We start from the raw sequence: 23,435 nt of genomic DNA, 5'->3' as shown, positions 1-23,435 counted from the left end.
TTTTTTATTAAAATGGTGTATAAGGGTATATATATATATATATTTTATGCACTGTATATGAGCTGGCGATTTCTAAGTCTGTGGTTTCGAGAGGGGGTAACCAGGCTCACTAATAAAGGTCAAGCCACTTGGCTGCCAGAATGCCCTGCTTCAGCACAGACCAGAAAGGCATTGTGATAAGCGTATCCCCGGTATAGTCAGGAGTTAATGGGAGTCGTTCCTGTCCCCCCAGTATACGCCCAGAACCATGGACCCGGTACTTGTGGTTCGGACTGTCTCCAACCAGCCATAATGTTGTGTGAGTGAAATAATGTCTAAGTCCAGCTTTGATACATTAGAAGCAACTCTGAAACTTAACCTAAGCGTTTTTCGAAGCTACTTTTTGGCTAACTTCTTATAGGAAGGTCTAGGAGCTCTGAAAATGAACGTGCGCGTCTTTCACTCTTCCCGAGGGACTTAGAAGAATTTTGTGATATTTTTTATTAAAATGGTGTATAAGGGTATATATATAAATATATTTTATGCACTGTATATGAGCTGGCGATTTCTAAGTCTGTGGTTCCGAGAGGGGGTAACCAGGCTCACTAATAAAGGTCAAGCCACTTGGCTGCCAGAATACCCTGCTTCAGCACAGACCAGAAAAGCATTGTGATAAGCGTATCCCCGGTATAGTCAGGGGTTAATGGGAGTCGTCCCCGTCCCCCCAGTATACGCCCAGAACCATGGACCCGGTACTTGTGGTTCGGACTGTCTCCAACCAGCCATAATGTTGTTAGAGTGAAATTATGTCTAAGTCCAGCTTTGGTACATTAGAAGCAACTCTCAAACTTAACCTAAGCGTTTTTCGAAGCTACTTTTTGGCTAACTTCTTATAGGAAGGTCTAGGAGCTCTGAAAATGAACGTGCGCGTCTTTCACTCTTCCCGAGGGACTTAGAATAATTTTGTGATATTTTTTATTAAAATGGTGTATTTGGGTATATATATAAATATATTTTATGCACTGTATATGAGCTGGCGATTTCTAAGTCTGTGGTTCCGAGAGGGGGTAACCAGGCTCACTAATAAAGGTCAAGCCACTTGGCTGCCAGAATGCCCTGCTTCAGCACAGACCAGAAAGGCATTGTGATAAGCGTATCCCCGGTATAGTCAGGGGTTAATGGGAGTCGTCCCCGTCCCCCCAGTATACGCCCAGAACCATGGACCCGGTACTTGTGGTTCGGATTGTCTCCAACCAGCCATAATGTTGTTAGAGTGAAATTATGTCTAAGTCCAGCTTTGGTACATTAGAAGCAACTCTCAAACTTAACCTAAGCGTTTTTCGAAGCTACTTTTTGGCTAACTTCTTATAGGAAGGTATAGGAGCTCTGAAAATGAACGTGCGCATCTTTCACTCTTCCCGAGGGACTTAGAAGAATTTTGTGATATTTTTTATTAAAATGGTGTATAAGGGTATATATATATATATATTTTATGCACTGTATATGAGCTGGCGATTTCTAAGTCTGTGGTTTCGAGAGGGGGTAACCAGGCTCACTAATAAAGGTCAAGCCACTTGGCTGCCAGAATGCCCTGCTTCAGCACAGACCAGAAAGGCATTGTGATAAGCGTATCCCCGGTATAGTCAGGAGTTAATGGGAGTCGTTCCTGTCCCCCCAGTATACGCCCAGAACCATGGACCCGGTACTTGTGGTTCGGACTGTCTCCAACCAGCCATAATGTTGTGTGAGTGAAATAATGTCTAAGTCCAGCTTTGATACATTAGAAGCAACTCTGAAACTTAACCTAAGCGTTTTTCGAAGCTACTTTTTGGCTAACTTCTTATAGGAAGGTCTAGGAGCTCTGAAAATGAACGTGCGCGTCTTTCACTCTTCCCGAGGGACTTAGAATAATTTTGTGATATTTTTTATTAAAATGGTGTATAAGGGTATATATATAAATATATTTTATGCACTGTATATGAGCTGGCGATTTCTAAGTCTGTGGTTCCGAGAGGGGGTAACCAGGCTCACTAATAAAGGTCAAGCCACTTGACTGCCAGAATGCCCTGCTTCAGCACAGACCAGAAAGGCATTGTGATAAGCGTATCCCCGGTATAGTCAGGGGTTAATGGGAGTCGTCCCCGTCCCCCCAGTATACGCCCAGAACCATGGACCCGGTACTTGTAGTTCGGTCTGTCTCCAACCAGCCATAATGTTGTGAGAGTGAAATTATGTCTAAGTCCAGCTTTGGTACATTAGAAGCAACTCTCAAACTTAACCTAAGCGTTTTTCGAAGCTACTTTTTGGCTAACTTCTTATAGGAAGGTCTAGGAGCTCTGAAAATGAACGTGCGCATCTTTCACTCTTCCCGAGGGACTTAGAAGAATTTTGTGATATTTTTTATTAAAATGGTGTATAAGGGTATATATATAAATATATTTTATGCACTGTATATGAGCTGGCGATTTCTAAGTCTGTGGTTTCGAGAGGGGGTAACCAGGCTCACTAATAAAGGTCAAGCCACTTGGCTGCCAGAATGCCCTGCTTCAGCACAGACCAGAAAGGCATTGTGATAAGCGTATCCCCGGTATAGTCAGGAGTTAATGGGAGTCGTTCCTGTCCCCCCAGTATACGCCCAGAACCATGGACCCGGTACTTGTGGTTCGGACTGTCTCCAACCAGCCATAATGTTGTGTGAGTGAAATAATGTCTAAGTCCAGCTTTGATACATTAGAAGCAACTCTGAAACTTAACCTAAGCGTTTTTCGAAGCTACTTTTTGGCTAACTTCTTATAGGAAGGTCTAGGAGCTCTGAAAATGAACGTGCGCGTCTTTCACTCTTCCCGAGGGACTTAGAATAATTTTGTGATATTTTTTATTAAAATGGTGTATAAGGGTATATATATAAATATATTTTATGCACTGTATATGAGCTGGCGATTTCTAAGTCTGTGGTTCCGAGAGGGGGTAACCAGGCTCACTAATAAAGGTCAAGCCACTTGACTGCCAGAATGCCCTGCTTCAGCACAGACCAGAAAGGCATTGTGATAAGTGTATCCCCGGTATAGTCAGGGGTTAATGGGAGTCGTCCCCGTCCCCCCAGTATACGCCCAGAACCATGGACCCGGTACTTGTGGTTCGGACTGTCTCCAACCAGCCATAATGTTGTGAGAGTGAAATTATGTCTAAGTCCAGCTTTGGTACATTAGAAGCAACTCTCAAACTTAACCTAAGCGTTTTTCGAAGCTACTTTTTGGCTAACTTCTTATAGGAAGGTCTAGGAGCTCTGAAAATGAACGTGCGCATCTTTCACTCTTCCCGAGGGACTTAGAAGAATTTTGTGATATTTTTTATTAAAATGGTGTATAAGGGTATATATATAAATATATTTTATGCACTGTATATGAGCTGGCGATTTCTAAGTCTGTGGTTTCGAGAGGGGGTAACCAGGCTCACTAATAAAGGTCAAGCCACTTGGCTGCCAGAATGCCCTGCTTCAGCACAGACCAGAAAGGCATTGTGATAAGCGTATCCCCGGTATAGTCAGGAGTTAATGGGAGTCGTTCCTGTCCCCCCAGTATACGCCCAGAACCATGGACCCGGTACTTGTGGTTCGGACTGTCTCCAACCAGCCATAATGTTGTGTGAGTGAAATAATGTCTAAGTCCAGCTTTGATACATTAGAAGCAACTCTGAAACTTAACCTAAGCGTTTTTCGAAGCTACTTTTTGGCTAACTTCTTATAGGAAGGTCTAGGAGCTCTGAAAATGAACGTGCGCGTCTTTCACTCTTCCCGAGGGACTTAGAATAATTTTGTGATATTTTTTATTAAAATGGTGTATAAGGGTATATATATAAATATATTTTATGCACTGTATATGAGCTGGCGATTTCTAAGTCTGTGGTTCCGAGAGGGGGTAACCAGGCTCACTAATAAAGGTCAAGCCACTTGACTGCCAGAATGCCCTGCTTCAGCACAGACCAGAAAGGCATTGTGATAAGCGTATCCCCGGTATAGTCAGGGGTTAATGGGAGTCGTCCCCGTCCCCCCAGTATACGCCCAGAACCATGGACCCGGTACTTGTGGTTCGGACTGTTTCCAACCAGCCATAATGTTGTGAGAGTGAAATTATGTCTAAGTCCAGCTTTGGTACATTAGAAGCAACTCTCAAACTTAACCTAAGCGTTTTTCGAAGCTACTTTTTGGCTAACTTCTTATAGGAAGGTCTAGGAGCTCTGAAAATGAACGTGCGCATCTTTCACTCTTCCCGAGGGACTTAGAAGAATTTTGTGATATTTTTTATTAAAATGGTGTATAAGGGTATATATATAAATATATTTTATGCACTGTATATGAGCTGGCGATTTCTAAGTCTGTGGTTTCGAGAGGGGGTAACCAGGCTCACTAATAAAGGTCAAGCCACTTGGCTGCCAGAATGCCCTGCTTCAGCACAGACCAGAAAGGCATTGTGATAAGCGTATCCCCGGTATAGTCAGGGGTTAATGGGAGTCGTCCCCGTCCCCCCAGTATACGCCCAGAACCATGGACCCGGTACTTGTGGTTCGGACTGTCTCCAACCAGCCATAATGTTGTGAGAGTGAAATTATGTCTAAGTCCAGCTTTGGTACAATAGAAGCAACTCTCAAACTTAACCTAAGCGTTTTTCGAAGCTACTTTTTGGCTAACTTCTTATAGGAAGGTCTAGGAGCTCTGAAAATGAACGTGCGCATCTTTCACTCTTCCCGAGGGACTTAGAAGAATTTTGTGATATTTTTTATTAAAATGGTGTATAAGGGTATATATATAAATATATTTTATGCACTGTATATGAGCTGGCGATTTCTAAGTCTGTGGTTTCGAGAGGGGGTAACCAGGCTCACTAATAAAGGTCAAGCCACTTGGCTGCCAGAATGCCCTGCTTCAGCACAGACCAGAAAGGCATTGTGATAAGCGTATCCCCGGTATAGTCAGGAGTTAATGGGAGTCGTTCCTGTCCCCCCAGTATACGCCCAGAACCATGGACCCGGTACTTGTGGTTCGGACTGTCTCCAACCAGCCATAATGTTGTGTGAGTGAAATAATGTCTAAGTCCAGCTTTGATACATTAGAAGCAACTCTGAAACTTAACCTAAGCGTTTTTCGAAGCTACTTTTTGGCTAACTTCTTATAGGAAGGTCTAGGAGCTCTGAAAATGAACGTGCGCGTCTTTCACTCTTCCCGAGGGACTTAGAATAATTTTGTGATATTTTTTATTAAAATGGTGTATAAGGGTATATATATAAATATATTTTATGCACTGTATATGAGCTGGCGATTTCTAAGTCTGTGGTTCCGAGAGGGGGTAACCAGGCTCACTAATAAAGGTCAAGCCACTTGACTGCCAGAATGCCCTGCTTCAGCACAGACCAGAAAGGCATTGTGATAAGCGTATCCCCGGTATAGTCAGGGGTTAATGGGAGTCGTCCCCGTCCCCCCAGTATACGCCCAGTACCATGGACCCGGTACTTGTGGTTCGGACTGTCTCCAACCAGCCATAATGTTGTGAGAGTGAAATTATGTCTAAGTCCAGCTTTGGTACATTAGAAGCAACTCTCAAACTTAACCTAAGCGTTTTTCGAAGCTACTTTTTGGCTAACTTCTTATAGGAAGGTCTAGGAGCTCTGAAAATGAACGTGCGCATCTTTCACTCTTCCCGAGGGACTTAGAAGAATTTTGTGATATTTTTTATTAAAATGGTGTATAAGGGTATATATATAAATATATTTTATGCACTGTATATGAGCTGGCGATTTCTAAGTCTGTGGTTTCGAGAGGGGGTAACCAGGCTCACTAATAAAGGTCAAGCCACTTGGCTGCCAGAATGCCCTGCTTCAGCACAGACCAGAAAGGCATTGTGATAAGCGTATCCCCGGTATAGTCAGGGGTTAATGGGAGTCGTCCCCGTCCCCCCAGTATACGCCCAGAACCATGGACCCGGTACTTGTGGTTCGGACTGTCTCCAACCAGCCATAATGTTGTGAGAGTGAAATTATGTCTAAGTCCAGCTTTGGTACATTAGAAGCAACTCTCAAACTTAACCTAAGCGTTTTTCGAAGCTACTTTTTGGCTAACTTCTTATAGGAAGGTCTAGGAGCTCTGAAAATGAACGTGCGCATCTTTCACTCTTCCCGAGGGACTTAGAAGAATTTTGTGATATTTTTTATTAAAATGGTGTATAAGGGTATATATATAAATATATTTTATGCACTGTATATGAGCTGGCGATTTCTAAGTCTGTGGTTTCGAGAGGGGGTAACCAGGCTCACTAATAAAGGTCAAGCCACTTGGCTGCCAGAATGCCCTGCTTCAGCACAGACCAGAAAGGCATTGTGATAAGCGTATCCCCGGTATAGTCAGGAGTTAATGGGAGTCGTTCCTGTCCCCCCAGTATACGCCCAGAACCATGGACCCGGTACTTGTGGTTCGGACTGTCTCCAACCAGCCATAATGTTGTGTGAGTGAAATAATGTCTAAGTCCAGCTTTGATACATTAGAAGCAACTCTGAAACTTAACCTAAGCGTTTTTCGAAGCTACTTTTTGGCTAACTTCTTATAGGAAGGTCTAGGAGCTCTGAAAATGAACGTGCGCGTCTTTCACTCTTCCCGAGGGACTTAGAATAATTTTGTGATATTTTTTATTAAAATGGTGTATAAGGGTATATATATAAATATATTTTATGCACTGTATATGAGCTGGCGATTTCTAAGTCTGTGGTTCCGAGAGGGGGTAACCAGGCTCACTAATAAAGGTCAAGCCACTTGACTGCCAGAATGCCCTGCTTCAGCACAGACCAGAAAGGCATTGTGATAAGCGTATCCCCGGTATAGTCAGGGGTTAATGGGAGTCGTCCCCGTCCCCCCAGTATACGCCCAGTACCATGGACCCGGTACTTGTGGTTCGGACTGTCTCCAACCAGCCATAATGTTGTGAGAGTGAAATTATGTCTAAGTCCAGCTTTGGTACATTAGAAGCAACTCTCAAACTTAACCTAAGCGTTTTTCGAAGCTACTTTTTGGCTAACTTCTTAAAGGAAGGTCTAGGAGCTCTGAAAATGAACGTGCGCGTCTTTCACTCTTCCCGAGGGACTTAGAATAATTTTGTGATATTTTTTATTAAAATGGTGTATAAGGGTATATATATAAATATATTTTATGCACTGTATATGAGCTGGCGATTTCTAAGTCTGTGGTTCCGAGAGGGGGTAACCAGGCTCACTAATAAAGGTCAAGCCACTTGGCTGCCAGAATACCCTGCTTCAGCACAGACCAGAAAAGCATTGTGATAAGCGTATCCCCGGTATAGTCAGGGGTTAATGGGAGTCGTCCCCGTCCCCCCAGTATACGCCCAGAACCATGGACCCGGTACTTGTGGTTCGGACTGTCTCCAACCAGCCATAATGTTGTGAGAGTGAAATTATGTCTAAGTCCAGCTTTGGTACATTAGAAGCAACTCTCAAACTTAACCTAAGCGTTTTTCGAAGCTACTTTTTGGCTAACTTCTTATAGGAAGGTCTAGGAGCTCTGAAAATGAACGTGCGCGTCTTTCACTCTTCCCGAGGGACTTAGAAGAATTTTGTGATATTTTTTATTAAAATGGTGTATAAGGGTATATATATAAATATATTTTATGCACTGTATATGAGCTGGCGATTTCTAAGTCTGTGGTTTCGAGAGGGGGTAACCAGGCTCACTAATAAAGGTCAAGCCACTTGGCTGCCAGAATGCCCTGCTTCAGCACAGACCAGAAAGGCATTGTGATAAGCGTATCCCCGGTATAGTCAGGGGTTAATGGGAGTCGTCCCCGTCCCCCCAGTATACGCCCAGAACCATGGACCCGGTACTTGTGGTTCGGACTGTCTCCAACCAGCCATAATGTTGTGAGAGTGAAATTATGTCTAAGTCCAGCTTTGGTACATTAGAAGCAACTCTCAAACTTAACCTAAGCGTTTTTCGAAGCTACTTTTTGGCTAACTTCTTATAGGAAGGTCTAGGAGCTCTGAAAATGAACGTGCGCATCTTTCACTCTTCCCGAGGGACTTAGAAGAATTTTGTGATATTTTTTATTAAAATGGTGTATAAGGGTATATATATAAATATATTTTATGCACTGTATATGAGCTGGCGATTTCTAAGTCTGTGGTTTCGAGAGGGGGTAACCAGGCTCACTAATAAAGGTCAAGCCACTTGGCTGCCAGAATGCCCTGCTTCAGCACAGACCAGAAAGGCATTGTGATAAGCGTATCCCCGGTATAGTCAGGAGTTAATGGGAGTCGTTCCTGTCCCCCCAGTATACGCCCAGAACCATGGACCCGGTACTTGTGGTTCGGACTGTCTCCAACCAGCCATAATGTTGTGTGAGTGAAATAATGTCTAAGTCCAGCTTTGATACATTAGAAGCAACTCTGAAACTTAACCTAAGCGTTTTTCGAAGCTACTTTTTGGCTAACTTCTTATAGGAAGGTCTAGGAGCTCTGAAAATGAACGTGCGCGTCTTTCACTCTTCCCGAGGGACTTAGAATAATTTTGTGATATTTTTTATTAAAATGGTGTATAAGGGTATATATATAAATATATTTTATGCACTGTATATGAGCTGGCGATTTCTAAGTCTGTGGTTCCGAGAGGGGGTAACCAGGCTCACTAATAAAGGTCAAGCCACTTGACTGCCAGAATGCCCTGCTTCAGCACAGACCAGAAAGGCATTGTGATAAGCGTATCCCCGGTATAGTCAGGGGTTAATGGGAGTCGTCCCCGTCCCCCCAGTATACGCCCAGTACCATGGACCCGGTACTTGTGGTTCGGACTGTCTCCAACCAGCCATAATGTTGTGAGAGTGAAATTATGTCTAAGTCCAGCTTTGGTACATTAGAAGCAACTCTCAAACTTAACCTAAGCGTTTTTCGAAGCTACTTTTTGGCTAACTTCTTATAGGAAGGTCTAGGAGCTCTGAAAATGAACGTGCGCGTCTTTCACTCTTCCCGAGGGACTTAGAATAATTTTGTGATATTTTTTATTAAAATGGTGTATAAGGGTATATATATAAATATATTTTATGCACTGTATATGAGCTGGCGATTTCTAAGTCTGTGGTTCCGAGAGGGGGTAACCAGGCTCACTAATAAAGGTCAAGCCACTTGGCTGCCAGAATACCCTGCTTCAGCACAGACCAGAAAAGCATTGTGATAAGCGTATCCCCGGTATAGTCAGGGGTTAATGGGAGTCGTCCCCGTCCCCCCAGTATACGCCCAGAACCATGGACCCGGTACTTGTGGTTCGGACTGTCTCCAACCAGCCATAATGTTGTGAGAGTGAAATTATGTCTAAGTCCAGCTTTGGTACATTAGAAGCAACTCTCAAACTTAACCTAAGCGTTTTTCGAAGCTACTTTTTGGCTAACTTCTTATAGGAAGGTCTAGGAGCTCTGAAAATGAACGTGCGCGTCTTTCACTCTTCCCGAGGGACTTAGAAGAATTTTGTGATATTTTTTATTAAAATGGTGTATAAGGGTATATATATAAATATATTTTATGCACTGTATATGAGCTGGCGATTTCTAAGTCTGTGGTTTCGAGAGGGGGTAACCAGGCTCACTAATAAAGGTCAAGCCACTTGGCTGCCAGAATGCCCTGCTTCAGCACAGACCAGAAAGGCATTGTGATAAGCGTATCCCCGGTATAGTCAGGGGTTAATGGGAGTCGTCCCCGTCCCCCCAGTATACGCCCAGAACCATGGACCCGGTACTTGTGGTTCGGACTGTCTCCAACCAGCCATAATGTTGTGAGAGTGAAATTATGTCTAAGTCCAGCTTTGGTACATTAGAAGCAACTCTCAAACTTAACCTAAGCGTTTTTCGAAGCTACTTTTTGGCTAACTTCTTATAGGAAGGTCTAGGAGCTCTGAAAATGAACGTGCGCATCTTTCACTCTTCCCGAGGGACTTAGAAGAATTTTGTGATATTTTTTATTAAAATGGTGTATAAGGGTATATATATAAATATATTTTATGCACTGTATATGAGCTGGCGATTTCTAAGTCTGTGGTTTCGAGAGGGGGTAACCAGGCTCACTAATAAAGGTCAAGCCACTTGGCTGCCAGAATGCCCTGCTTCAGCACAGACCAGAAAGGCATTGTGATAAGCGTATCCCCGGTATAGTCAGGAGTTAATGGGAGTCGTTCCTGTCCCCCCAGTATACGCCCAGAACCATGGACCCGGTACTTGTGGTTCGGACTGTCTCCAACCAGCCATAATGTTGTGTGAGTGAAATAATGTCTAAGTCCAGCTTTGATACATTAGAAGCAACTCTGAAACTTAACCTAAGCGTTTTTCGAAGCTACTTTTTGGCTAACTTCTTATAGGAAGGTCTAGGAGCTCTGAAAATGAACGTGCGCGTCTTTCACTCTTCCCGAGGGACTTAGAATAATTTTGTGATATTTTTTATTAAAATGGTGTATAAGGGTATATATATAAATATATTTTATGCACTGTATATGAGCTGGCGATTTCTAAGTCTGTGGTTCCGAGAGGGGGTAACCAGGCTCACTAATAAAGGTCAAGCCACTTGACTGCCAGAATGCCCTGCTTCAGCACAGACCAGAAAGGCATTGTGATAAGCGTATCCCCGGTATAGTCAGGGGTTAATGGGAGTCGTCCCCGTCCCCCCAGTATACGCCCAGTACCATGGACCCGGTACTTGTGGTTCGGACTGTCTCCAACCAGCCATAATGTTGTGAGAGTGAAATTATGTCTAAGTCCAGCTTTGGTACATTAGAAGCAACTCTCAAACTTAACCTAAGCGTTTTTCGAAGCTACTTTTTGGCTAACTTCTTATAGGAAGGTCTAGGAGCTCTGAAAATGAACGTGCGCGTCTTTCACTCTTCCCGAGGGACTTAGAATAATTTTGTGATATTTTTTATTAAAATGGTGTATAAGGGTATATATATAAATATATTTTATGCACTGTATATGAGCTGGCGATTTCTAAGTCTGTGGTTCCGAGAGGGGGTAACCAGGCTCACTAATAAAGGTCAAGCCACTTGGCTGCCAGAATACCCTGCTTCAGCACAGACCAGAAAAGCATTGTGATAAGCGTATCCCCGGTATAGTCAGGGGTTAATGGGAGTCGTCCCCGTCCCCCCAGTATACGCCCAGAACCATGGACCCGGTACTTGTGGTTCGGACTGTCTCCAACCAGCCATAATGTTGTGAGAGTGAAATTATGTCTAAGTCCAGCTTTGGTACATTAGAAGCAACTCTCAAACTTAACCTAAGCGTTTTTCGAAGCTACTTTTTGGCTAACTTCTTATAGGAAGGTCTAGGAGCTCTGAAAATGAACGTGCGCGTCTTTCACTCTTCCCGAGGGACTTAGAATAATTTTGTGATATTTTTTATTAAAATGGTGTATTTGGGTATATATATAAATATATTTTATGCACTGTATATGAGCTGGCGATTTCTAAGTCTGTGGTTCCGAGAGGGGGTAACCAGGCTCACTAATAAAGGTCAAGCCACTTGGCTGCCAGAATGCCCTCCTTCAGCACAGACCACAAAAGCATTGTGATAAGCGTATCCCCGGTATAGTCAGGGGTTAATGGGAGTCGTCCCCGTCCCCCCAGGATACGCCCAGAACCATGGACCCGGTACTTGTGGTTCGGACTGTCTCCAACCAGCCATAATGTTTTGAGAGTGAAATGATGTCTAAGTCCAGCTTTGGTACATTAGAAGCAACTCTCAAACATAACCTAAGCGTTTTTCGAAGCTACTTTTTGGCTAACTTCTTATACGAAGGTCTAGGAGCTCTGAAAATGAACGTGCGCGTCTTTCACTCTTCCCGAGGGACTTAGAAGAATTTTGTGATATTTTTTATTAAAATGGTGTATAAGGGTATATATATATAAATATATTTTATGCACTGTATATGAGCTGGCGATTTCTAAGTCTGTGGTTCCGAGAGGGGGTAACCAGGCTCACTAATAAAGGTCAAGCCACTTGGCTGCCAGAATGCCCTGCTTCAGCACAGACCAGAAAGGCATTGTGATAAGCGTATCCCCGGTATAGTCAGGAGTTAATGGGAGTCGTTCCTGTCCCCCAGTATACGCCCAGAACCATGGACCCGGTACTTGTGGTTCGGACTGTCTCCAACCAGCCATAATGTTGTGTGAGTGAAATTATGTCTAAGTCCAGCTTTGATACATTAGAAGCAACTCTGAAACTTAACCTAAGCGTTTTTCGAAGCTACTTTTTGGCTAACTTCTTATAGGAAGGTCTAGGAGCTCTGAAAATGAACGTGCGCGTCTTTCACTCTTCCCGAGGGACTTAGAAGAATTTTGTGATATTTTTTATTAAAATGGTGTATAAGGGTATATATATATAAATATATTTTATGCACTGTATATGAGCTGGCGATTTCTAAGTCTGTGGTTCCGAGAGGGGGTAACCAGGCTCACTAATAAAGGTCAAGCCACTTGGCTGCCAGAATGCCCTGCTTCAGCACAGACCACAAAAGCATTGTGATAAGCGTATCCCCGGTATAGTCAGGGGTTAATGGGAGTCGTCCCCGTCCCCCCAGGATACGCCCAGAACCATGGACCCGGTACTTGTGGTTCGGACTGTCTCCAACCAGCCATAATGTTGTGAGAGTGAAATGATGTCTAAGTCCAGCTTTGGTACATTAGAAGCAACTCTCAAACATAACCTAAGCGTTTTTCGAAGCTACTTTTTGGCTAACTTCTTATACGAAGGTCTAGGAGCTCTGAAAATGAACGTGCGCGTCTTTCACTCTTCCCGAGGGACTTAGAAGAATTTTGTGATATTTTTTATTAAAATGGTGTATAAGGGTATATATATAAATATATTTTATGCACTGTATATGAGCTGGCGATTTCTAAGTCTGTGGTTTCGAGAGGGGGTAACCAGGCTCACTAATAAAGGTCAAGCCACTTGGCTGCCAGAATGCCCTGCTTCAGCACAGACCAGAAAGGCATTGTGATAAGCGTATCCCCGGTATAGTCAGGAGTTAATGGGAGTCGTTCCTGTCCCCCCAGTATACGCCCAGAACCATGGACCCGGTACTTGTGGTTCGGACTGTCTCCAACCAGCCATAATGTTGTGTGAGTGAAATTATGTCTAAGTCCAGCTTTGATACATTAGAAGCAACTCTGAAACTTAACCTAAGCGTTTTTCGAAGCTACTTTTTGGCTAACTTCTTATAGGAAGGTCTAGGAGCTCTGAAAATGAACGTGCGCGTCTTTCACTCTTCCCGAGGGACTTAGAAGAATTTTGTGATATTTTTTATTAAAATGGTGTATAAGGGTATATATATATAAATATATTTTATGAACTGTATATGAGCTGGCGATTTCTAAGTCTGTGGTTCCGAGAGGGGGTAACCAGGCTCACTAATAAAGGTCAAGCCACTTGGCTGCCAGAATGCCCTGCTTCAGCACAGACCAGAAAGGCATTGTGATAAGCGTATCCCCGGTATAGTCAGGAGTTAATGGGAGTCGTTCCTGTCCCCCCAGTATACGCCCAGAACCATGGACCCGGTACTTGTGGTTCGGACTGTCTCCAACCAGCCATAATGTTGTGTGAGTGAAATAATGTCTAAGTCCAGCTTTGATACATTAGAAGCAACTCTGAAACTTAACCTAAGCGTTTTTCGAAGCTACTTTTTGGCTAACTTCTTATAGGAAGGTCTAGGAGCTCTGAAAATGAACGTGCGCGTCTTTCACTCTTCCCGAGGGACTTAGAATAATTTTGTGATATTTTTTATTAAAATGGTGTATAAGGGTATATATATAAATATATTTTATGCACTGTATATGAGCTGGCGATTTCTAAGTCTGTGGTTCCGAGAGGGGGTAACCAGGCTCACTAATAAAGGTCAAGCCACTTGACTGCCAGAATGCCCTGCTTCAGCACAGACCAGAAAGGCATTGTGATAAGCGTATCCCCGGTATAGTCAGGGGTTAATGGGAGTCGTCCCCGTCCCCCCAGTATACGCCTAGTACCATGGACCCGGTACTTGTGGTTCGGACTGTCTCCAACCAGCCATAATGTTGTGAGAGTGAAATTATGTCTAAGTCCAGCTTTGGTACATTAGAAGCAACTCTCAAACTTAACCTAAGCGTTTTTCGAAGCTACTTTTTGGCTAACTTCTTATAGGAAGGTCTAGGAGCTCTGAAAATGAACGTGCGCGTCTTTCACTCTTCCCGAGGGACTTAGAATAATTTTGTGATATTTTTTATTAAAATGGTGTATAAGGGTATATATATAAATATATTTTATGCACTGTATACTGCACCGACACACTTTATTCGAGCAAATACCCGGTATGTACCTGGCAGATACCTGGAATGCGCCGCTCCTCACCTCTGACAAGCCCCGTTGCATTTGCCTTCCCAGCCTGGGTTCATGCCTGGCTGATGGGCGGCTGATTTGTTAAATGATAATGATTAGGATTTAATAGGCTGCAATGCTTCGCGTGTCTACCAGATGGCATAAATTCATGAATTGTAATGCAGTATATATATATATACTGTGCAGTATTGCAGCCAGGGGGAATAAAATGCTTCAATCCCTGCCTAGAAAATAACCCAATATACTCGGGCAGAAAACAGTCACAAACCTCAATACACCCGGGTATACCCGAATTCGTGGGACTAGCCGAGCTCGAATAAAGTGTGTCGCCAGTGTATGAGCTGGCGATTTCTAAGTCTGTGGTTCCGAGAGGGGGTAACCAGGCTCACTAATAAAGGTCAAGCCACTTGGCTGCCAGAATACCCTGCTTCAGCACAGACCAGAAAAGCATTGTGATAAGCGTATCCCCGGTATAGTCAGGGGTTAATGGGAGTCGTCCCCGTCCCCCCAGTATACGCCCAGAACCATGGACCCGGTACTTGTGGTTCGGACTGTCTCCAACCAGCCATAATGTTGTGAGAGTGAAATTATGTCTAAGTCCAGCTTTGGTACATTAGAAGCAACTCTCAAACTTAACCTAAGCGTTTTTCGAAGCTACTTTTTGGCTAACTTCTTATAGGAAGGTCTAGGAGCTCTGAAAATGAACGTGCGCGTCTTTCACTCTTCCCGAGGGACTTAGAAGAATTTTGTGATATTTTTTATTAAAATGGTGTATTTGGGTATATATATAAATATATTTTATGCACTGTATATGAGCTGGCGATTTCTAAGTCTGTGGTTCCGAGAGGGGGTAACCAGGCTCACTAATAAAGGTCAAGCCACTTGGCTGCCAGAATGCCCTCCTTCAGCACAGACCACAAAAGCATTGTGATAAGCGTATCCCCGGTATAGTCAGGGGTTAATGGGAGTCGTCCCCGTCCCCCCAGGATACGCCCAGAACCATGGACCCGGTACTTGTGGTTCGGACTGTCTCCAACCAGCCATAATGTTTTGAGAGTGAAATGATGTCTAAGTCCAGCTTTGGTACATTAGAAGCAACTCTCAAACATAACCTAAGCGTTTTTCGAAGCTACTTTTTGGCTAACTTCTTATACGAAGGTCTAGGAGCTCTGAAAATGAACGTGCGCGTCTTTCACTCTTCCCGAGGGACTTAGAAGAATTTTGTGATATTTTTTATTAAAATGGTGTATAAGGGTATATATATATAAATATATTTTATGCACTGTATATGAGCTGGCGATTTCTAAGTCTGTGGTTCCGAGAGGGGGTAACCAGGCTCACTAATAAAGGTCAAGCCACTTGGCTGCCAGAATGCCCTGCTTCAGCACAGACCAGAAAGGCATTGTGATAAGCGTATCCCCGGTATAGTCAGGAGTTAATGGGAGTCGTTCCTGTCCCCCCAGTATACGCCCAGAACCATGGACCCGGTACTTGTGGTTCGGACTGTCTCCAACCAGCCATAATGTTGTGTGAGTGAAATTATGTCTAAGTCCAGCTTTGATACATTAGAAGCAACTCTGAAACTTAACCTACTGTAAGCGTTTTTCGAAGCTACTTTTTGGCTAACTTCTTATAGGAAGGTCTAGGAGCTCTGAAAATGAACGTGCGCGTCTTTCACTCTTCCCGAGGGACTTAGAAGAATTTTGTGATATTTTTTATTAAAATGGTGTATAAGGGTATATATATATAAATATATTTTATGCACTGTATATGAGCTGGCGATTTCTAAGTCTGTGGTTCCGAGAGGGGGTAACCAGGCTCACTAATAAAGGTCAAGCCACTTGGCTGCCAGAATGCCCTGCTTCAGCACAGACCACAAAAGCATTGTGATAAGCGTATCCCCGGTATAGTCAGGGGTTAATGGGAGTCGTCCCCGTCCCCCCAGGATACGCCCAGAACCATGGACCCGGTACTTGTGGTTCGGACTGTCTCCAACCAGCCATAATGTTGTGAGAGTGAAATGATGTCTAAGTCCAGCTTTGGTACATTAGAAGCAACTCTCAAACATAACCTAAGCGTTTTTCGAAGCTACTTTTTGGCTAACTTCTTATAGGAAGGTCTAGGAGCTCTGAAAATGAACGTGCGCGTCTTTCACTCTTCCCGAGGGACTTAGAAGAATTTTGTGATATTTTTTATTAAAATGGTGTATAAGGGTATATATATATAAATATATTTTATGAACTGTATATGAGCTGGCGATTTCTAAGTCTGTGGTTCCGAGAGGGGGTAACCAGGCTCACTAATAAAGGTCAAGCCACTTGGCTGCCAGAATGCCCTGCTTCAGCACAGACCAGAAAGGCATTGTGATAAGCGTATCCCCGGTATAGTCAGGGGTTAATGGGAGTCGTCCCCGTCCCCCCAGTATACGCCCAGAACCATGGACCCGGTACTTGTGGTTCGGATTGTCTCCAACCAGCCATAATGTTGTGTGAGTGAAATAATGTCTAAGTCCAGCTTTGATACATTAGAAGCAACTCTGAAACTTAACCTAAGCGTTTTTCGAAGCTACTTTTTGGCTAACTTCTTATAGGAAGGTCTAGGAGCTCTGAAAATGAACGTGCGCGTCTTTCACTCTTCCCGAGGGACTTAGAATAATTTTGTGATATTTTTTATTAAAATGTTGTATAAGGGTATATATATAAATATATTTTATGCACTGTATATGAGCTGGCGATTTCTAAGTCTGTGGTTCCGAGAGGGGGTAACCAGGCTCACTAATAAAGGTCAAGCCACTTGGCTGCCAGAATGCCCTGCTTCAGCACAGACCAGAAAGGCATTGTGATAAGCGTATCCCCGGTATAGTCAGGGGTTAATGGGAGTCGACCCCGTCCCACCAGGATACGCCGAGAACCATGGACCCGGTACTTGTGGTTCGGACTGTCTCCAACCAGCCATAATGTTGTGAGAGTGAAATGATGTCTAAGTCCAGCTTTGGTACATTAGAAGCAACTCTCAAACATAACCTAAGCGTTTTTCGAAGCTACTTTTTGGCTAACTTCTTATACGAAGGTCTAGGAGCTCTGAAAATGAACGTGGGCGTCTTTCACTCTTCCCGAGGGACTTAGAAGAATTTTGTGATATTTTTTATTAAAATGGTGTATAAGGGTATATATATAAATATATTTTATGCACTGTATATGAGCTGGCGATTTCTAAGTCTGTGGTTTCGAGAGGGGGTAACCAGGCTCACTAATAAAGGTCAAGCCACTTGGCTGCCAGAATGCCCTGCTTCAGCACAGACCAGAAAGGCATTGTGATAAGCGTATCCCCGGTATAGTCAGGAGTTAATGGGAGTCGTTCCTGTCCCCCCAGTATACGCCCAGAACCATGGACCCGGTACTTGTGGTTCGGACTGTCTCCAACCAGCCATAATGTTGTGTGAGTGAAATTATGTCTAAGTCCAGCTTTGATACATTAGAAGCAACTCTGAAACTTAACCTAAGCGTTTTTCGAAGCTACTTTTTGGCTAACTTCTTATAGGAAGGTCTAGGAGCTCTGAAAATGAACGTGCGCGTCTTTCACTCTTCCCGAGGGACTTAGAAGAATTTTGTGATATTTTTTATTAAAATGGTGTATAAGGGTATATATATATAAATATATTTTATGAACTGTATATGAGCTGGCGATTTCTAAGTCTGTGGTTCCGAGAGGGGGTAACCAGGCTCACTAATAAAGGTCAAGCCACTTGGCTGCCAGAATGCCCTGCTTCAGCACAGACCAGAAAGGCATTGTGATAAGCGTATCCCCGGTATAGTCAGGGGTTAATGGGAGTCGTCCCCGTCCCCCCAGTATACGCCCAGAACCATGGACCCGGTACTTGTGGTTCGGATTGTCTCCAACCAGCCATAATGTTGTGTGAGTGAAATAATGTCTAAGTCCAGCTTTGATACATTAGAAGCAACTCTGAAACTTAACCTAAGCGTTTTTCGAAGCTACTTTTTGGCTAACTTCTTATAGGAAGGTCTAGGAGCTCTGAAAATGAACGTGCGCGTCTTTCACTCTTCCCGAGGGACTTAGAATAATTTTGTGATATTTTTTATTAAAATGTTGTATAAGGGTATATATATAAATATATTTTATGCACTGTATATGAGCTGGCGATTTCTAAGTCTGTGGTTCCGAGAGGGGGTAACCAGGCTCACTAATAAAGGTCAAGCCACTTGGCTGCCAGAATGCCCTGCTTCAGCACAGACCAGAAAGGCATTGTGATAAGCGTATCCCCGGTATAGTCAGGGGTTAATGGGAGTCGTCCCCGTCCCCCCAGGATACGCCCAGAACCATGGACCCGGTACTTGTGGTTCGGACTGTCTCCAACCAGCCATAATGTTGTGAGAGTGAAATGATGTCTAAGTCCAGCTTTGGTACATTAGAAGCAACTCTCAAACATAACCTAAGCGTTTTTCGAAGCTACTTTTTGGCTAACTTCTTATACGAAGGTCTAGGAGCTCTGAAAATGAACGTGGGCGTCTTTCACTCTTCCCGAGGGACTTAGAAGAATTTTGTGATATTTTTTATTAAAATGGTGTATAAGGGTATATATATAAATATATTTTATGCACTGTATATGAGCTGGCGATTTCTAAGTCTGTGGTTTCGAGAGGGGGTAACCAGGCTCACTAATAAAGGTCAAGCCACTTGGCTGCCAGAATGCCCTGCTTCAGCACAGACCAGAAAGGCATTGTGATAAGCGTATCCCCGGTATAGTCAGGAGTTAATGGGAGTCGTTCCTGTCCCCCCAGTATACGCCCAGAACCATGGACCCGGTACTTGTGGTTCGGACTGTCTCCAACCAGCCATAATGTTGTGTGAGTGAAATTATGTCTAAGTCCAGCTTTGATACATTAGAAGCAACTCTGAAACTTAACCTAAGCGTTTTTCGAAGCTACTTTTTGGCTAACTTCTTATAGGAAGGTCTAGGAGCTCTGAAAATGAACGTGCGCGTCTTTCACTCTTCCCGAGGGACTTAGAAGAATTTTGTGATATTTTTTATTAAAATGGTGTATAAGGGTATATATATATAAATATATTTTATGCACTGTATATGAGCTGGCGATTTCTAAGTCTGTGGTTCCGAGAGGGGGTAACCAGGCTCACTAATAAAGGACAAGCCACTTGGCTGCCAGAATGCCCTGCTTCAGCACAGACCAGAAAAGCATTGTGATAAGCGTATCCCCGGTATAGTCAGGGGTTAATGGGAGTCGTCCCCGTCCCCCCAGTATACGCCCAGAACCATGGACCCGGTACTTGTGGTTCGGACTGTCTGCAACCAGCCATAATGTTGTGAGAGTGAAATTATGTCTAAGTCCAGCTTTGGTACATTAGAAGCAACTCTCAAACTTAACCTAAGCGTTTTTCGAAGCTACTTTTTGGCTAACTTCTTATAGGAAGGTCTAGGAGCTCTGAAAAAGAACGTGCGCGTCTTTCACTCTACCCGAGGGACTTAGAATAATTTTGTGATATTTTTTATTAAAATGGTGTATTTGGGTATATATATAAATATATTTTATGCACTGTATATGAGCTGGCGATTTCTAAGTCTGTGGTTCCGAGAGGGGGTAACCAGGCTCACTAATAAAGGTCAAGCCACTTGGCTGCCAGAATGCCCTCCTTCAGCACAGACCACAAAAGCATTGTGATAAGCGTATCCCCGGTATAGTCAGGGGTTAATGGGAGTCGTCCCCGTCCCCCCAGGATACGCCCAGAACCATGGACCCGGTACTTGTGGTTCGGACTGTCTCCAACCAGCCATAATGTTGTGAGAGTGAAATGATGTCTAAGTCCAGCTTTGGTACATTAGAAGCAACTCTCAAACATAACCTAAGCGTTTTTCGAAGCTACTTTTTGGCTAACTTCTTATACGAAGGTCTAGGAGCTCTGAAAATGAACGTGCGCGTCTTTCACTCTTCCCGAGGGACTTAGAAGAATTTTGTGATATTTTTTATTAAAATGGTGTATAAGGGTATATATATATAAATATATTTTATGCACTGTATATGAGCTGGCGATTTCTAAGTCTGTGGTTCCGAGAGGGGGTAACCAGGCTCACTAATAAAGGTCAAGCCACTTGGCTGCCAGAATGCCCTGCTTCAGCACAGACCAGAAAGGCATTGTGATAAGCGTATCCCCGGTATAGTCAGGAGTTAATGGGAGTCGTCCCCGTCCCCCCAGTATACGCCCAGAACCATGGACCCGGTACTTGTGGTTCGGATTGTCTCCAACCAGCCATAATGTTGTGTGAGTGAAATTATGTCTAAGTCCAGCTTTGATACATTAGAAGCAACTCTGAAACTTAACCTAAGCGTTTTTCGAAGCTACTTTTTGGCTAACTTCTTATAGGAAGGTCTAGGAGCTCTGAAAATGAACGTGCGCGTCTTTCACTCTTCCCGAGGTACTTAGAATAATTTTGTGATATTTTTTATTAAAATGTTGTATAAGGGTATATATATAAATATATTTTATGCACTGTATATGAGCTGGCGATTTCTAAGTCTGTGGTTCCGAGAGGGGGTAACCAGGCTCACTAATAAAGGTCAAGCCACTTGGCTGCCAGAATGCCCTGCTTCAGCACAGACCAGAAAGGCATTGTGATAAGCGTATCCCCGGTATAGTCAGGGGTTAATGGGAGTCGTCCCCGTCCCCCCAGGATACGCCCAGAACCATGGACTCGGTACTTGTGGTTCGGACTGTCTCCAACCAGCCATAATGTTGTGAGAGTGAAATGATGTCTAAGTCCAGCTTTGGTACATTAGAAGCAACTCTCAAACATAACCTAAGCGTTTTTCGAAGCTACTTTTTGGCTAACTTCTTATACGAAGGTCTAGGAGCTCTGAAAATGAACGTGCGCGTCTTTCACTCTTCCCGAGGGACTTAGAAGAATTTTGTGATATTTTTTATTAAAATGGTGTATAAGGGTATATATATATAAATATATTTTATGCACTGTATATGAGCTGGCGATTTCTAAGTCTGTGGTTCCGAGAGGGGGTAACCAGGCTCACTAATAAAGGTCAAGCCACTTGGCTGCCAGAATGCCCTGCTGCAGCACAGACCAGAAAGGCATTGTGATAAGCGTATCCCCGGTATAGTCAGGGGTTAATGGGAGTCGTCCCCGTCCCCCCAGTATACGCCCAGAACCATGGACCCGGTACTTGTGGTTCGGATTGTCTCCAACCAGCCATAATGTTGTGAGAGTGAAATTATGTCTAAGTCCAGCTTTGGTACATTAGAAGCAACTCTCAAACTTAACCTAAGCGTTTTTCGAAGCTACTTTTTGGCTAACTTCTTATAGGAAGGTCTAGGAGCTCTGAAAATGAACGTGCGCATCTTTCACTCTTCCCGAGGGACTTAGAAGAATTTTGTGATATTTTTTATTAAAATGGTGTATAAGGGTATATATATAAATATATTTTATGCACTGTATATGAGCTGGCGATTTCTAAGTCTGTGGTTTCGAGAGGGGGTAACCAGGCTCACTAATAAAGGTCAAGCCACTTGGCTGCCAGAATGCCCTGCTTCAGCACAGACCAGAAAGGCATTGTGATAAGCGTATCCCCGGTATAGTCAGGAGTTAATGGGAGTCGTTCCTGTCCCCCCAGTATACGCCCAGAACCATGGACCCGGTACTTGTGGTTCGGACTGTCTCCAACCAGCCATAATGTTGTGAGAGTGAAATTATGTCTAAGTCCAGCTTTGGTACATTAGAAGCAACTCTCAAACTTAACCTAAGCATTTTCGAAGCTACTTTTTGGCTAACTTCTTATACGAAGGTCTAGGAGCTCTGAAAATGAACGTGCGCGTCTTTCACTCTTCCCGAGGGACTTAGAAGAATTTTGTGATATTTTTTATTAAAATGGTGTATAAGGGTATATATATAAATATATTTTATGCACTGTATATGAGCTGGCGATTTCTAAGTCTGTGGTTCCGAGAGGGGGTAACCAGGCTCACTAATAAAGGTCAAGCCACTTGACTGCCAGAATGCCCTGCTTCAGCACAGACCAGAAAGGCATTGTGATAAGCGTATCCCCGGTATAGTCAGGGGTTAATGGGAGTCGTCCCCGTCCCCCCAGTATACGCCCAGAACCATGGACCCGGTACTTGTGGTTCGGACTGTCTCCAACCAGCCATAATGTTGTGTGAGTGAAATTATGTCTAAGTCCAGCTTTGATACATTAGAAGCAACTCTGAAACTTAACCTAAGCGTTTTTCGAAGCTACTTTTTGGCTAACTTCTTATAGGAAGGTCTAGGAGCTCTGAAAATGAACGTGCGCGTCTTTCACTCTTCCCGAGGGACTTAGAAGAATTTTGTGATATTTTTTATTCAAATGGTGTATAAGGGTATATATATACAGTATAAATATATTTTATGCACTGTATATGAGCTGGCGATTTCTAAGTCTGTGGTTCCGAGAGGGGGTAACCAGGCTCACTAATAAAGGTCAAGCCACTTGGCTGACAGAATGCCCTGCTTCAGCACAGACCACAAAAGCATTGTGATAAGCGTATCCCCGGTATAGTCAGGGGTTAATGGGAGTCGTCCCCGTCCCCCCAGGATACGCCCAGAACCATGGACCCGGTACTTGTGGTTCGGACTGTCTCCAACCAGCCATAATGTTGTGAGAGTGAAATGATGTCTAAGTCCAGCTTTGGTACATTAGAAGCAACTCTCAAACATAACCTAAGCGTTTTTCGAAGCTACTTTTTGGCTAACTTCTTATACGAAGGTCTAGGAGCTCTGAAAATGAACGTGCGCGTCTTTCACTCTTCCCGAGGGACTTAGAAGAATTTTGTGATATTTTTTATTAACATGGTGTATAAGGGTATATATATATACATATATTTTATGCACTGTATATGAGCTGGCGATTTCTAAGTCTGTGGTTCCGAGAGGGGGTAACCAGGCTCACTAATAAAGGTCAAGCCACTTGGCTGCCAGAATGCCCTGCTTCAGCACAGACCAGAAAGGCATTGTGATAAGCGTATCCCCGGTATAGTCAGGGG

This window comes from Ascaphus truei, unplaced genomic scaffold, assembly GCF_040206685.1.
Source record: "Ascaphus truei isolate aAscTru1 unplaced genomic scaffold, aAscTru1.hap1 HAP1_SCAFFOLD_167, whole genome shotgun sequence".
NCBI classification, from domain to species: Eukaryota; Metazoa; Chordata; class Amphibia; order Anura; family Ascaphidae; genus Ascaphus; species Ascaphus truei.
Note: the sequence above shows the minus strand (reverse complement) of the source record.